The sequence below is a fragment of the Diabrotica virgifera genome, chromosome 6, assembly GCF_917563875.1.
Source record: "Diabrotica virgifera virgifera chromosome 6, PGI_DIABVI_V3a".
NCBI lineage: Eukaryota > Metazoa > Arthropoda > Insecta > Coleoptera > Chrysomelidae > Diabrotica > Diabrotica virgifera.
Genome location: NC_065448.1, coordinates 36464839 through 36478860, shown reverse-complemented (window position 1 = coordinate 36478860; position 14022 = coordinate 36464839). Strand labels below are relative to the sequence as shown.

At 34.2% G+C, this 14022-nt stretch overlaps 1 protein-coding gene across 4 annotated transcripts in view; it reads left to right on the top strand.

Moving 5' to 3' along the window:
- LOC114335171 (activating transcription factor 7-interacting protein 1) overlaps positions 1–14022 on the top strand; it is a 138466-nt gene that overhangs the window by 20566 nt on the left and 103878 nt on the right. The window contains exon 1 of one of the 4 annotated variants that reach the window (XM_028285354.2): positions 12338–12528. The exons of 1 other annotated variant lie outside the window; for it this stretch is intronic. The gene's annotated coding sequence lies outside the window, so the exon portion shown is untranslated. Of the gene's footprint in view, positions 1–12337; positions 12529–14022 lie in introns of those variants that run through there. 2 more of the 4 variants (XM_028285353.2, XM_028285350.2) reach the window with 2 other exon arrangements.

Sequence of the window (14022 nt, the reverse complement as noted above, 5' to 3'; positions counted from 1 at the left end):
ATTCGTAATTTATACTTTATTCCAGTAATGTAATGTAATGTACACAAAATGTATAATGTGCATGACACTCTCTCGACAAGTGACAAAATGTCAGCAAGTGACAGAATGCCAGCGAGTGACATTCTGTGTTCCGTATATAGGGCTTTTCATCGACTGTCATTTGTTTCGAGCTTCTGTCATATGTTGTATAATCTGTGTATAATATTAATATACACGGATTATATGACATATGACAGAAGCTCGAAACAAATGACTGTGAATGAAAAACCCTATATAATCGGAAGATATAACAAATTGATTGGGTTTTTTGGAATTCATTTCTATTGTAGCGGAAGAGAAATCTTGGCTGATCCCCGTATAACAGTAAACACCTCGAGAATGACGTAATCGGATGTGCTAGGCCTCGCCGGAGAATTCTGGAAGGTACGTCACGTAGGCGGAACAAGCCGATAGCTCGAGATGGGAGTCGATTGTTCCAGAATAACAACTGGGTATAAATACGGGCATATTTTGTAAATAAGTTTAGTGTATAAGATAAATTCGTCTGTAACTTATATAAATAAAGTCGTATATAAATTACGAACCGCTAGTTTTATTGTAATTAGAAGTAATTACAATAGTCACGCTACACTATTATTGTTGTTCGGGATTTTTTGGAAACCTCTTATTTAGTAATTCAACGTTGACAGCCTTTATAATTCGCAGGATGAGCGCCCCCACATAGAATACATTTTGCTGGTTTTCCGTCTTCTTTCTTCTTTGCACATTTACGGTAGTCGTGTTGTCCTGCACACTTGACACATTTGTATAGGGCTTTTCATCGATTGTCATTTGTTTCGAGCTTCTGTCATATGTTGTATAATCTGTGTATAATATTAATATACACGGATTATACGACATATGACAGAAGCTCGAAACAAATGACTGTGAATGAAAAGCCCTATTGTAGTGTACATTGATTTCGTGTATGATCAGTGCCGCGCCAGCACGTGTTAGCGCCTGTGTGTAAAACATTTAATGGCGCCCAAAAATATGCATTTTTTTAAAATCGTCTCGTTAAATTAAACAATGTGAATAAAATGAACAATTATTTATTGTAACCAAACAAAAATAACTAAAAATTATCATACATGCAACAGGAAAATAAACTAAGTTCTAATAGTTAAGTAAAAATAAATATTTGACGTAACAACGTAAAAAACTAAAGATACAGGTAAACATGAAAATAAATATTGTAAAGGTAAATTACGTAATTATCTCAGGTTTTAGGGTTTATTACAGTGAAAATCACGATAATCGAACAATAAATGGTGTATTTTCGTCTTTACGGTATAAACTCTGAATGCTAACTAAACCAAAAACAGACGCCAAATAATATTGTCTCTCTCCTTTTAGCATCTTCTAAATATCAAAGATAAAAACTACGGTCAGAGTAGACCACACACACCCTATTCAGGTCACTTCCCAAAACACAGAACTTTTGCAAAAGCATGTGTCGTTTGACGATCATAACTACAGTCACCCTCCAGGGGCGTATCGTAAGGAATTAGTTTGTTACAGTCTCCCCCCTGGCATCGAACTCGCTAGAGGAGGGGCCAGCAGAAGTTGCAATTTTCTTCCTGGGGCGTCCTCGTCTTCGTCTTGGCACTACGGGCGTTGGAGCTTCCTTCACGATTATCGGAGGTAACCGTTTCGATATCACTGCAGATTTTCCCGGATCAACTTCCACGACGTTCACTTGTTGATACTCCAATCGCAAGTCATATAAAGGATCCAAGCCACTAGTTATGGTGTTTAAACAGTGAAGGCCGCGTCTCACCATCAAATAATTTGATCAAACAGTTTGAGCAAACTCCGGAAGTACGTCAAAGTGACGTCACAATTGCAGTTTTTTTGAAATTCTAAAAATCTGTGCTCTCACTATCAGTCTAGTTTGATCAAATTTTTTGTATTGAGTTGTCTAACTTGTTTGTACTTTATTTAAAATTAAAATTTTTCATTATTATCCACAATGAACACTCAGGATGTGACGTCACTAACTGTAACTTTCAGTTTGCTCAAACCAGTTTGATCAAATTATTTGATGGTGGGACGCGGCCTTGATAGTCCAAGCAAAGTCTTGTACCGCCATCCTTTTTCGGCACTAATACAACCGGCGCGCCCAAAACACTTCCGTATTCTTCGACGATGTCTTCCCCCAAGGGTCTATCCAACTCAGTCCCAAGCACTTCTCTCTTGGCAGGTGACACCCGGTAAAGTGGTAGTGAATTTGGTGCGCTATTTTCCGTATTAGCATATCCGGCAGGCTCTCCCCCCATTCTGAAGGTATTCTTCCATCTTTTTTCGTTGGGTCGAGCTCGTTCATAACCTAGAGCCATATCTACGGAAGAGAAATCTATCGCGGATGCTTCCGTATGCCTACACTCTGGGCAGTTAGTCCTAATAAATCCCAGATTACCACAACCGTAACACGTTAACGGGGTGTTTAGGCTATTGCGCGGCGAATTCGAAGTAATTGCTCTGACGGTAGCACCGACCGTACACGAAGAACTCGCAATTTCTTTCAAAGTCGTAGGTCGATCGGTGGATTGTCGATCACGTAATTTTCGACACTCATCCTCAGAATGACCGGGAGCACCACAATAGCTACATCGCGGCCGTTTTTCGTACGATTCTCGATTGTGGGTGGCTTCGTTCTTATTAGAACAAGGTTTCTCAAATTTATCTTCAACTTTCCGTGCTGCTGTAAGCAACTCCGTAAAAGTGGAAACGGAATCTCTTGAAATCTTTTCTCGAATCCCCTTGTTTAATAATCCATACACCATATCTAACTGGATCTGTTCTGTAAGGCTGCCTGGTTCTAGTTGCGCAAGAACAGCCCTACAACGGCAAACAAAGACGTCCACTGTCGTTTTTTCGTCTTGCTCCTCGGCGAATAACTCGCGGTACACAATATATGAAAGTTTTTTCGGACCGAACGTAACTCTTAGCAAACTAACAAGTTCCTCCCATGTCTCAATAGTATCTTTGACGCCTTGGTACCATTTTGCCGCGAAACCATCAAAAAGCATAGCGATTCCCCGAAATGCATTTTCGTCCGACACTAATACACAATCTTTATAAATTTCTACAGCGCTAATGAAAGCATTTACGTCGGTATCTTTGTGTCCATTAAAACGCGAATGGCATTTCGACAGGTTGCCACTTTGGACCGACCGCGAAACGGGAGCACTTTGTATCGCCAATTTCGATAACAGCTCTTTAAATTGTTAGTTGGTCAACACTACGTTTTGAGTCATGTCTATAACGTTTATTGCCACAGATCTATTTGAAACAGAGTCCGACTCAGAAGTAATTTTTATCGTACTCAAATGTTCAATGTTTTGCGTGGAACGCAAATTGTACCGGGTGTCCCAATAAGAATGGCTCTCGGCTATATCTCAGGAACCGTTTATAGTACAACTTTGAGGAAAAAATATTTATAACAAAAGTTGCCTCGGGAAAAGCCTGGAAATTATTTTCATAATTGTAAGTCCACCGCTAGAGGGCGTAATTGAATATCAAAAATTTAAAAATGAAAATTTTACAAAATTTACCTAATGAAAGGGCACTGGAAATCCAATCATCGTATTCTCCATAAAATTCTGCGCATATTTGATTTCACACGTTTAAGTCTACTTTTGCAAATAAGAGGTGGGGGTGAGTGGGAACCTTCTTATGAAAAAATGGTTGTAAGTCTGGTTCTGCTAAATCGAATTTTGCATACTTACGCTCGGTTTCATAATCAGGTAATGTGGACTTTAAATTTTAAGTTGGTACCTTTATCAATGCAATTCATATGGGTAAATGTCAACGTTAAAGTGAACTTTAGTTAATGTTCACTTTAAGTTTATTATGAAACCGGGCGTTAATCTTGTTGAAAACAGCTCGTTTTCGTTAATGTAAGTGTCTTATTTTCGAAATAGCCTAATAACTAATATGCAATCTAGGATGCATTATTTAATTATTTTCAGAAATCTAGTTTTCTTTGGAAAATATTAAATACAAGTATGCCATTTTAATCCTGTATGACAAAATTAGACCAAATTAGCAATATAATACCGAAAACCGCATGTCGATACCTTTTTCGATCTCGAGATATCTTAAAAAACGTGTAAATTTTAAACAACTGTTAATGTCACCGGTAAACGAAGTTAGGGAAAAGTAGTGTGCTATGGAAAAAACAAAGAAATATTTTCCAGATGTAAGCGTATATAATTTATTAAAACAACAATTAACCAAACAAGACTATAAAATATAACAAAGAAATAAAAGCAACTATTTACTTAGTGACGACCTAAATGTTCAAATTGTTGCCCATCATCTTCGATGGAAGCATTTACTTTTTCAAGAGTAGATTAAACAGCAGTCTCAATTTCTGCTTTCGCAATGCTTTGAATGGCGTTTCGTATTCTTTAGATTCTAGATCATGTTTTTTCGAGTAGTGGACCTAGCGGCAAAAACAAGGTCTTTAATCCGTCCTCATAAATAAAAGTCTAAAACAGTTAAATCTGTTGCTATTCAATCTGCTCTTGAAAGAGTAAATGCTTGCATCGAAAATGATTGGCAACAACTTGAACATTTAGGCAGTCACTAAGACTAAGTGAGTTTTTATTTCTTTGTTATATTTTATAGTGTTGTTTGCCTTATTGTTGTTTTAATTAATTATATACGTTTACATCTGGAGAATGTTGATTTGTTTTTTCCATAGCACACTACTTTTCCTTAACCTCGTTTACCGGTGACAGTAACAGTTATGTTTAAAATTTACACATTTCTTAAGATATCTCGAGATAGAAAAAAGGTATCGACATGCGGTTTTCGGTATTATGTTGCTAATTTGGTGTAACTTTGTAATACATGATTAAAAATGCATACTTCTATTTAATATTTTCCAAATAAAACTAGATTTCTGAAAATAATTAAATAACGCCTCCTAGCTTGCAGATTACTTATTAAGCTACTTTGAAAATAAGACAGTTACATTGACGAAAAAGAGCTGTTTTCAACAAGACCAAGTATGTAAAATTCGATTTAGCAGAACCGGAATTACAGCCATTCTTTCATAAGAAGGTTCCCACTCACCCCCACCTCTTATTTGCAAAGGTAGACTTAAACTTGTGAAATCAAATATTCGCCGAATTTTATGAAGAATACGATGATTAGATTTCCAGTGCCCTTTCATTAGGTAAATTTTGTAAAATTTTGATTTTTTAATTTTTGATATTCATTTATGCCCTCTAGCGGTAGACCTACAATTTCCAGGCGTTTCACGAGGCAACTTTTGTTATAAATATTTTTTTCTCAAATCAGTACTATAAACGGTTCCTGAGATATGGCCGAGAGCCTTTCTTATTGGGACACCCGGTACAAATGAGTGCTCATGCAAAATTGGAATGTACTTGCCAGTAAATAGCTGTGTCCACGCTTGGATAAAGAATACCTCAAGCACCTTTCTGCACACCACCTTTACGATCCTTGGAACAACTAGCACTAAATCACTTCCGAGTTTGGCAAAATAGAAGGTTTTCACACGTAACCGAAGCAATCAATTGTCTAATAAATAATTAAATAGACAAAAGCGCCCGAATAACTAAAACGAATCACTTTGTTACTTGTAAACAAACAGTAGGTCCACTTAATTATTTAATCAGCGAAGCTTAACAAAGTGTAGGTCCACTTAATTATTTAATCAGCGAAGCACTTAGTTGAGTTAGATAGCTTATAGTGAAAATAGTCCGATTAAACTATCGAAACTTACTTTTCACGCGAACACCGTCGAAAGAGGGTCCAACGCTTAAGTAATTACTATGCTGAATCGCACTTTTTTATTTAAACTACCGAAATATACGATTTATCGCGTAATTTTCGCGTAGGCCCCACGTTGGGCGCCATTGTAAAGGTAAATTACATAATTATCTCAGGTTTTAGGGTTTATTACAGTGAAAATCACGATCATCGAACAAATGGTGTATTTTCGTCTTTACGGTACAAACTCTGAATGCTAACTAAACCAAAAACAGACGCCAAATAATATTGTCTCTCTCCTTTTAGCATCTTCTAAATATCAAAGATAAAAACTACGGTCAGAGTAGACCACACACACACACTCTATTCAGGTTACTTCCCAAAACACAGAACTTTTGCAAAAGCATGTCGTGTCGTTTGACGATCATAACTACAGTTACCCTCCAGGGGCGTATCGTAAGGAATTAGTTTGTTACAACATCTATTTCAGAAAATTTTCACTTTTCGCGCCTTCAGTTCGGAAAATCTTTTATAACATGGTGAATATCATCTAATATATCTAATATTGATGACTCTATAGAGATAATAGATAAATTTGTCAACCGCCCTTGACTGATGGTCGATCTTAAATATTGTTTTATAAGTTTTAGTTTAGAAAGAGATCGTTCAGCAGTGGCAACAGATATGAGCAGAATGCGAAGAGCTATTGTTAAATTTGGGTAAATTTAAGTTAATTCAAGTATTATTCCAGTGCTCAATACAAGTGTTATTCCAGAGATACAGAGACGTCAATTGCGATATATACGCATGTCTGGTTGATTACGAGATAGCGTTTGATGGAGTACAGCATGCCAAAATAATGTAAATATTAAAAGAAGTAGGAATTAACAACCAAAATCTGAAAATAATTAGAAACATTTACTGGAATCAGACTGCAAACCTCAGAGTTGAAGGTGAACACACCGAATACGTAAAAATCATGCGTGGAGTGAGGCAAGGCTGTATTTTGTACCCTACTCCCTGGTATTTATATTCGTGAATTCTCGCATTTAAAATAATGTATTATTGTGTTTTCAATTTATCAATCAAAGGCAAAATAAAAATTAAATTAAATTTTTTTTTAAATAACGCGGGCACATAAATTTGATACACCCTGTATATGGATCTGTAAATATTTATTAGAATTTAGTTTGGATGTAAGTGAATTTCTATTTTAATGAGCTTTCCGATGAACCATTAAAGAGTTTTGTGAATAATTAAAGTGAAAAGAACGATGTATTTAGGTTTAAAATGGAAAAAGATTGTTTATTACGGGAACTATAGAATCCACAGGTAGAGGTAATTATAATTTTCTAGAAAAATGGTTTAAAATAAAGTTTGGAATTTTAATATCTTTGTTTCACCCCGAGTAAATGTTGTAGAGTTCCCCGAAAGTAATTAGGATGGTCGGAATAATTTTGAAAATGACTGTTTGTTTGTCGAATGGAAAAGAGAAATGTTTCTGACTCTTGGCAATTTGGAAGGGGAAAAGTGGTTGGAATGTTTGAGTGAGTTTGAAAAAGAAGTCATTATGTTATTGGCATCGCTGAGGAGCAGTTCGACGTTTTCGTGGATAGATAGTTAGCAAGTACCAGTGGTTGTTTGATACTGGAGAATAGTGCTGAAAAGTGGAACGAGAGACAGATCAAATTGAGACGAAATACCTCTTTGATTCTGTATTATTGTGAGAAGGAGAGCAGAGAATTTTTGGAGTTTTGTTTGAATCGAGTACTGGTCAAAAGAGGCCTGGCTTGTTGGAGAATTGGTGCTGGTATGCTGATAGTTTTGAAGCTGGAGAACGGAGAGGGCTTTGATGAGTAGCCTTTAACATAGTCAACGAGGGAGAGCTGTTTTGGGTCACGAGAAGACATCAGAGTGAGTGAAGCAAAAGGTCAGTCAACTTATGTGAAAGATATTTTTATGTTCGGAAACTAAAATTTTGAGTAAAAAGCGTAGGAATTAAAATTCCAATATTTCAGAAAGTAAATAGGGAGTATAGCTAATCTTGCGAATACATAATTTGGTTTTGTTTATTTTGTTGTACCAAAGTCATCGGGAACAAACCGATAAATTGTTTTTTTTTTAACTAGAATAAATTTAAATGGTAGAACTTTCATTCGGACATCTGTGTCCACAGGTTTTAGATTTGATAGATTTTTAGAGTATCGATTTGATAAATAAAAGACAATTCTGTATGTTTATTTTATATTTTGCTTTATTTCTTTTCCCTATTTTATCCCGATTAGGATCAACTAAGAGATACTGAACCCACGAGAGAAGATAAGTATAACGTAAGATAATTTAGACATTTTCTTGATATTATAAAAAGGCACCCTGAGATTTTTTATTCATTTTTTATGTATGATTTGCGACAATTAAATAATTAATCAAATAAATAATAATTAATATAAAATTAATAAGAAGCAGATCATAACAGTATTTATTTTACATAGCGATCGATAATATAGTTTCGATCGCTATGTAAAATAAATACATTATTTTAAATGCGAGAATTCACGAATATAAATACCAGGGAGCAAAGGTCGGAGCGAGGATACAATCCATTGCTCTCCGTAGTGAGCACAACTTTAGATAAGTGTGTATCGACGCCCCTCAAAATTTGGCGCCCGGGCAGTCGCCCAGCTTGTCCGCCCCTTTATCGGATGCTGAAGATTCCTATTCCTATATACATCCGCCGTCTGCGAAAAGATTCTTTTATAATCATACGATTTAGATAATGGATAGATAAGCACACTCCATAAAGTTTTAAGTTTCATGTTACTTACAATTCATATAGTTTACATCCATAAATCAAAAATAATTACACCATCAAATTTTGTATGGGTTATTGCAAATGTTTCATATCCTGCAATAGCCCAAAATGTAGATATTATAATATCTTAAATTCACCATTTCCATTTTATAATTAATTATCATTATCATTAATTATCAATTATCATTAATTTATGGGTGTAAACTACTTGAATTATGAATTGTACATGAAACTTGTAACTTATGAATTACGCATATCTATATTATATACTCATGTAAATCATATGTGTTTACGAAGGAATCTTATATCTTATACTCTTATCTCAGTTTTACATAGGAATACTTATAAACAAACAGTACACATTACAAATACTATTAAATAGGTAGATATTAAAAAATTTAGTGCTTACTGCCTACAAAAATTATTATAATATTATTACCTAGTGTATTAAAATGTATTAAACCATAATGTATTAAAATGTATAGAATTTTGCTCTAATTTTTATTAGTAAATATATAGACGCCTCAGAAATCCGTTGGAAAATTTAAAACGAATATAACAAAATTCAGTTTGGCAACATTGTGTGAGTTCAAAGTTCAATAGAACCGTAATTTAGTCCAGAAACAGACGAATTATTATATTTTTTTACCAACAAAAATGAGATATTTTACCTTAATGGAATTGCTTTTTTTGTCCTTAAAAGTAGAAAAAAGTCTAATTATTCTTGCTTAAAATTTTATCCTCTAATAATTTTAACTGTATAGTAGACACGGAACTTTGTCGGAACGCGCAAAACTGGTCCTATCAATGGTCGGTATAAATGTAATTCAATACGGCCGAAGATAAGAGCTTGCCGATATTTTAACATCATATTAATCATAAAAATTAGTCATTAGTAGTCATTAATGTATAGTGTCATTAATGTAATGTTAAAATGTCGGAAAGCTCTTATCTTCAAAGCGGCCGTATTGAATTACTTAAACATTTATACCGAACATTTAATAGGGCCAGTTTTGCGCATTCTGACAAAGTTCCGTGTCTACTATACCTAGTTTAAATTTTGTATTTTTTAATAAATCCTAAATTTGTATTAGTAAATTATTATGGTTTGTTTATGATTACAGTTATTATTTTACGTGATGTACCTATTTAGGTGAAGCAATTAATACCTGTAAACCCTGATTTAATTGTATCTATTTATTAGGTACATCTAACTATTCATGATTATTTTATATTTTACGTTTAAATTGTTCAGATAGAAATTTCAGTTAATCATCAATGACTCATTGATTGTTTGGTGCACATGACGTCTCCAAATATTTTATCTACTTTCGTTTTGAACAAAAACGAAGTTCTAAACTGAATAAATGCATGTAAAAAATATTTTTTAAAGTAAAAGTAAGGTTTTATCTATTTGCGTTCTTTGTCAACGGTAATCAACCCACGCGTTCCACGCCCCTAGGGAGCCAAGTCCTAATTTTGGCCGACCATGTACCGCGCATGCTCTGCGGTCCGATACCTAGATCGACCTGTTTGGTGTCACAAATATTCTTTCTTGTTGTTACGCGAAAGCCTGTAATAGTAATATCAGTAATAATATGTACATAATATATAAGAGCAAGCCATATAGGTACATAAACATAATTTTACTTTTTACTTGGGCTGATCCTTTCGGATTTCTGACCCTCTTTAGATAATTTGGTTGAAAAAGTAATCCTGCTAGGCGGATATTCCTGTAAGCTTAATCACTTTAACTTTAAGTGATATTACGAAAAATTATAATTCCTGACGAGAGCTTGTTAACTCCTACTCCTACAAAAATTATTCCACTTGATATGTTTATCTGTTGAAGGTCACCTTGATTCGCATAACTCCTAACATCAATTAAGCCACGTGGTGTAGAGCAGTATTTTTTCTCTGAATTATGAGGTTTCGAGCAAAAGTTTTTAATTTTGCTGAGATTAAACAAAACATAACAACTGCTTTTTCAACTACTACAAAGAAATAGGCTCAAGGTCATAGATCAATAAAGTTGAATAAAGTTGACTCAATAAAGTTAGATATAAAAAAATTATTTTCGAAGATTATGGTTATTATGGTATTACTTTTGTCCCGCTTGTATCCAACACTTTGACGTATTTCCTATACCAAGAACTCTTCAAAGCCCAAAAATTTAGGAAACCTTTGGTTTACCTATTTCATGACTTTCCATCTAAAAATAACAGTGAATTCATTATTCCACCGTTTTGTATAACTACATCTTGCTTTAATCGTATTTATATCTACATCTGTCTCTTTCGTAAAAGGTCAAATAAAGTCATCTAAATAAACTCGGTACCGCGCAACTCAAGTATCGGCAACACCGCAATCTAGATCCGTGGGGGCCAGCTTTCCTCACGACGCATATATTCGACCTTGAAATCGAGTTTTATCCAGTTATAAAACTGTTTTACTATCTCCCTATATTTTATTACTTCGTTGTGAGCATGCGCGAGAAATGGTTCCCTTGATGCTTTGGTGTCGATCAATTCCAAAAAGGGACAAGAGGAAATGTAATGGAAACTTGGAAACGTTTTGCTATCCAAGTTGTTTCTATACCAAGTGTACTTACTCCGTTTGACGAGAGTCATTTTACGGATTTGGCCTTATTTCTTTTGTTTACGACTTAATGTCTGAACGTGCATTTATTCAGTCCACATGATATATACAGAGAGCTCAATAAAATAGATTCCTTGCTCTAATGCAGCATTTTTGAGCATTAATGAGCATCATAATAAAATTAACATGAGTTTGCAGCATTCCTCTGTACTAGGTAGTACTAGTACTAGTTGATAATATCAGATGTGAAGACCCATATGGTAATTTTTTATTTCGTTCACGGTCATCGATTTGCTTTGTTGCCGTTTAGTTTGCCCTTTTAGATTTGTTTTCATCTAAAGTATATTTTTATTCTAAGTTTTATCCAAGAAATACAATTTCTTGATGCTATCCCTTATGATCTTTCCATTATTTCATTATATTGAGTATTAATAATTATGTAATTCAAAACTGGTTTACGTAAAAACAATACAGAAAAACTAGCCATTTAATCGTATGTCAATAATTTAGTTAATTTAGTTACATTAATTCAGTAGTTAATTATTTTAACTGAATTATATATCCAGCATATTCCATAACCTTTTTCCAGACTGGATTTAGCACATTTTGACTACCTATCGGATTTTATTTATTTTATAAGATTTTATAGCTATCTTCAGCAAAGACTACGACATCTCAGAAATAAAATTTGTGGTAATGTCTGTAAAGGAAGACCAAATATTAACCTGGTGACAATTAAGTAGGTCAAGAGTTAATAGCATTTTAGAAATGTATTTGTTAAAATGAGGTTTCCATATTTTAATGTATGCTCTACTGTAGAGTGTTTCTTCTAAACCAAAGTCATAGTTGAAACTCTATTAGATTAAAAGAACAAACAAAACCTTTCCACGAAAAGTTTTTCCCAAATTAGAACAGCAGCTGCAGCTATCTAATATACGAGGACTCCTCATTATTTTTTTACGACCAAAAACTTCTTAAGTTCCCGTATTCATTGTTTATTTGATGGATTTATCGTTTGGTGATCAGAATTGGAGTTTATCATACTGACGAAGTAGGAAGATTACAAGCTGTACTGACGAAACGGGTACTGTGAAAGTTGGATTATGCGCGAGCACGTACTAGGATTCTTGGCAACACCGCTTGTCGGCAGACCGGACCCCTCATTCTTTTGTGAATGTTTGCTTCGCGTTCTCCCGTTTACCGTTCCGTGTTGACACCTTAGAATATTGACTGATCTGTAGTTTGAATTATTTTTTAAAAACAATGATGTGTTCATGAACTATTTTCCTTGTTAATGTGTAAATGTTGCAACAAGGTGATCAAAAATAGAGGTAAGCCTGTCAATTTTGGTTTATGGGTGGATAGATTAGGTGGATTTTACTTTGACATAACCTCATTGTCTGATTCGGAGACGGAATTTGCCGAATGGCTCAAACCTAGCACTTAAACCTAGCGTGTGTTTGTTGTTTTTCTTTTTTTAATTAGTACTTAGTACATCTCTCTAACGTTTATTTAAGTGACAGCGTTTCGGATTCTGAAATACCCATCTTCAATTTTATAGTTTTGGAAAATTGTCAATACTTAAACAATAATTAATTGATAATAATTATTAAGCTATAGGTGAATTAATATAAGTTTACCATCACATGATTAAAACAAGCTCAATATTATACCTAGCATAAATATATATTATAAATTATTTTACTCAGTAGCGTTCCTCATAATTTTTTTAGGGTATCTATGATACTCTGCAGGTACAAAAATAATAATATTCACAAATTATGGAATAAGATTTCAACACCTTCATCGTCACTATTAGCATCATCGCTGATATTTCTGTACATCAACTATATTTTTACTTATATTCCAATCTTGTGTAAACTTCTTTGAGTGCTTGTTTTTCTATCATTTTTTAAATTCCGGTGTGCAGCATTCTTAAGTTTTTTTGCATTGATAAACTTTTGAATGATAATTTTATAACCATGTTGATAATACAGGTTTTTTATGTCAGTCCAAGTCCAAATAAGTTTTTCATAGAAGCAACTTTTTCCTTTCCGTCTTGATATTTGGGGCCGTTCAACTAGGATGGGGGGGGGGGGGTCAAAAATCTTCAAAAATTGCGTTACGCAGTAGTTAAACGCCCATTAGAGTGCGTTACGTAGGGGGAAGGGGGGTCAAAAATCTTCAAATTGTTAATTCTCTTAGTTTTCTCTTTAACATGTTTACTGTTTGTCAAAAAGGCAGTAATTATATATTGACTTTAATTTTTAGTTATGAACTCTTGTATATAGTGTTCCCATTTAAAATTAGGGTCAAGTTATAGATAGCACTTAGATAAGCGCAATCCATTAAAATTTCAAATTGCATGTCCAATTCATAGTTTACGCACAAATTTCATATTATTCATTCGCAAATATGACACTTGACACCCATAAATCAATGATAATTACCAATAGTGAAAAGTGATGCTCAAGTTTCCAACCAAGTACTAATGCCATTAAAGGGTACTAAAAAATAACCTTACCTACCCCACGTTAAGATGCCAAATGTCCTCATTACCAGAATTTAATGTTTTCATTTTTTCTACATTCTATGTGATTAAAAAATAGACTCAACCCAATTGTTATAAAACCGACAGTATGAAGTACGCGCACGCGAGAGTGAATTTTTACGATGCGCGCGCACACCAACAGAAAATAGCAACAGGCTGAAGTTAGTTGCTAAATCTTTCATAAGTTATGTATCAGTGCAAATAAACAGTGTGAATAAATAGAAAAATTATATAAATGTTTTTGTTATTCAATTATATAATACGATAGTGATAG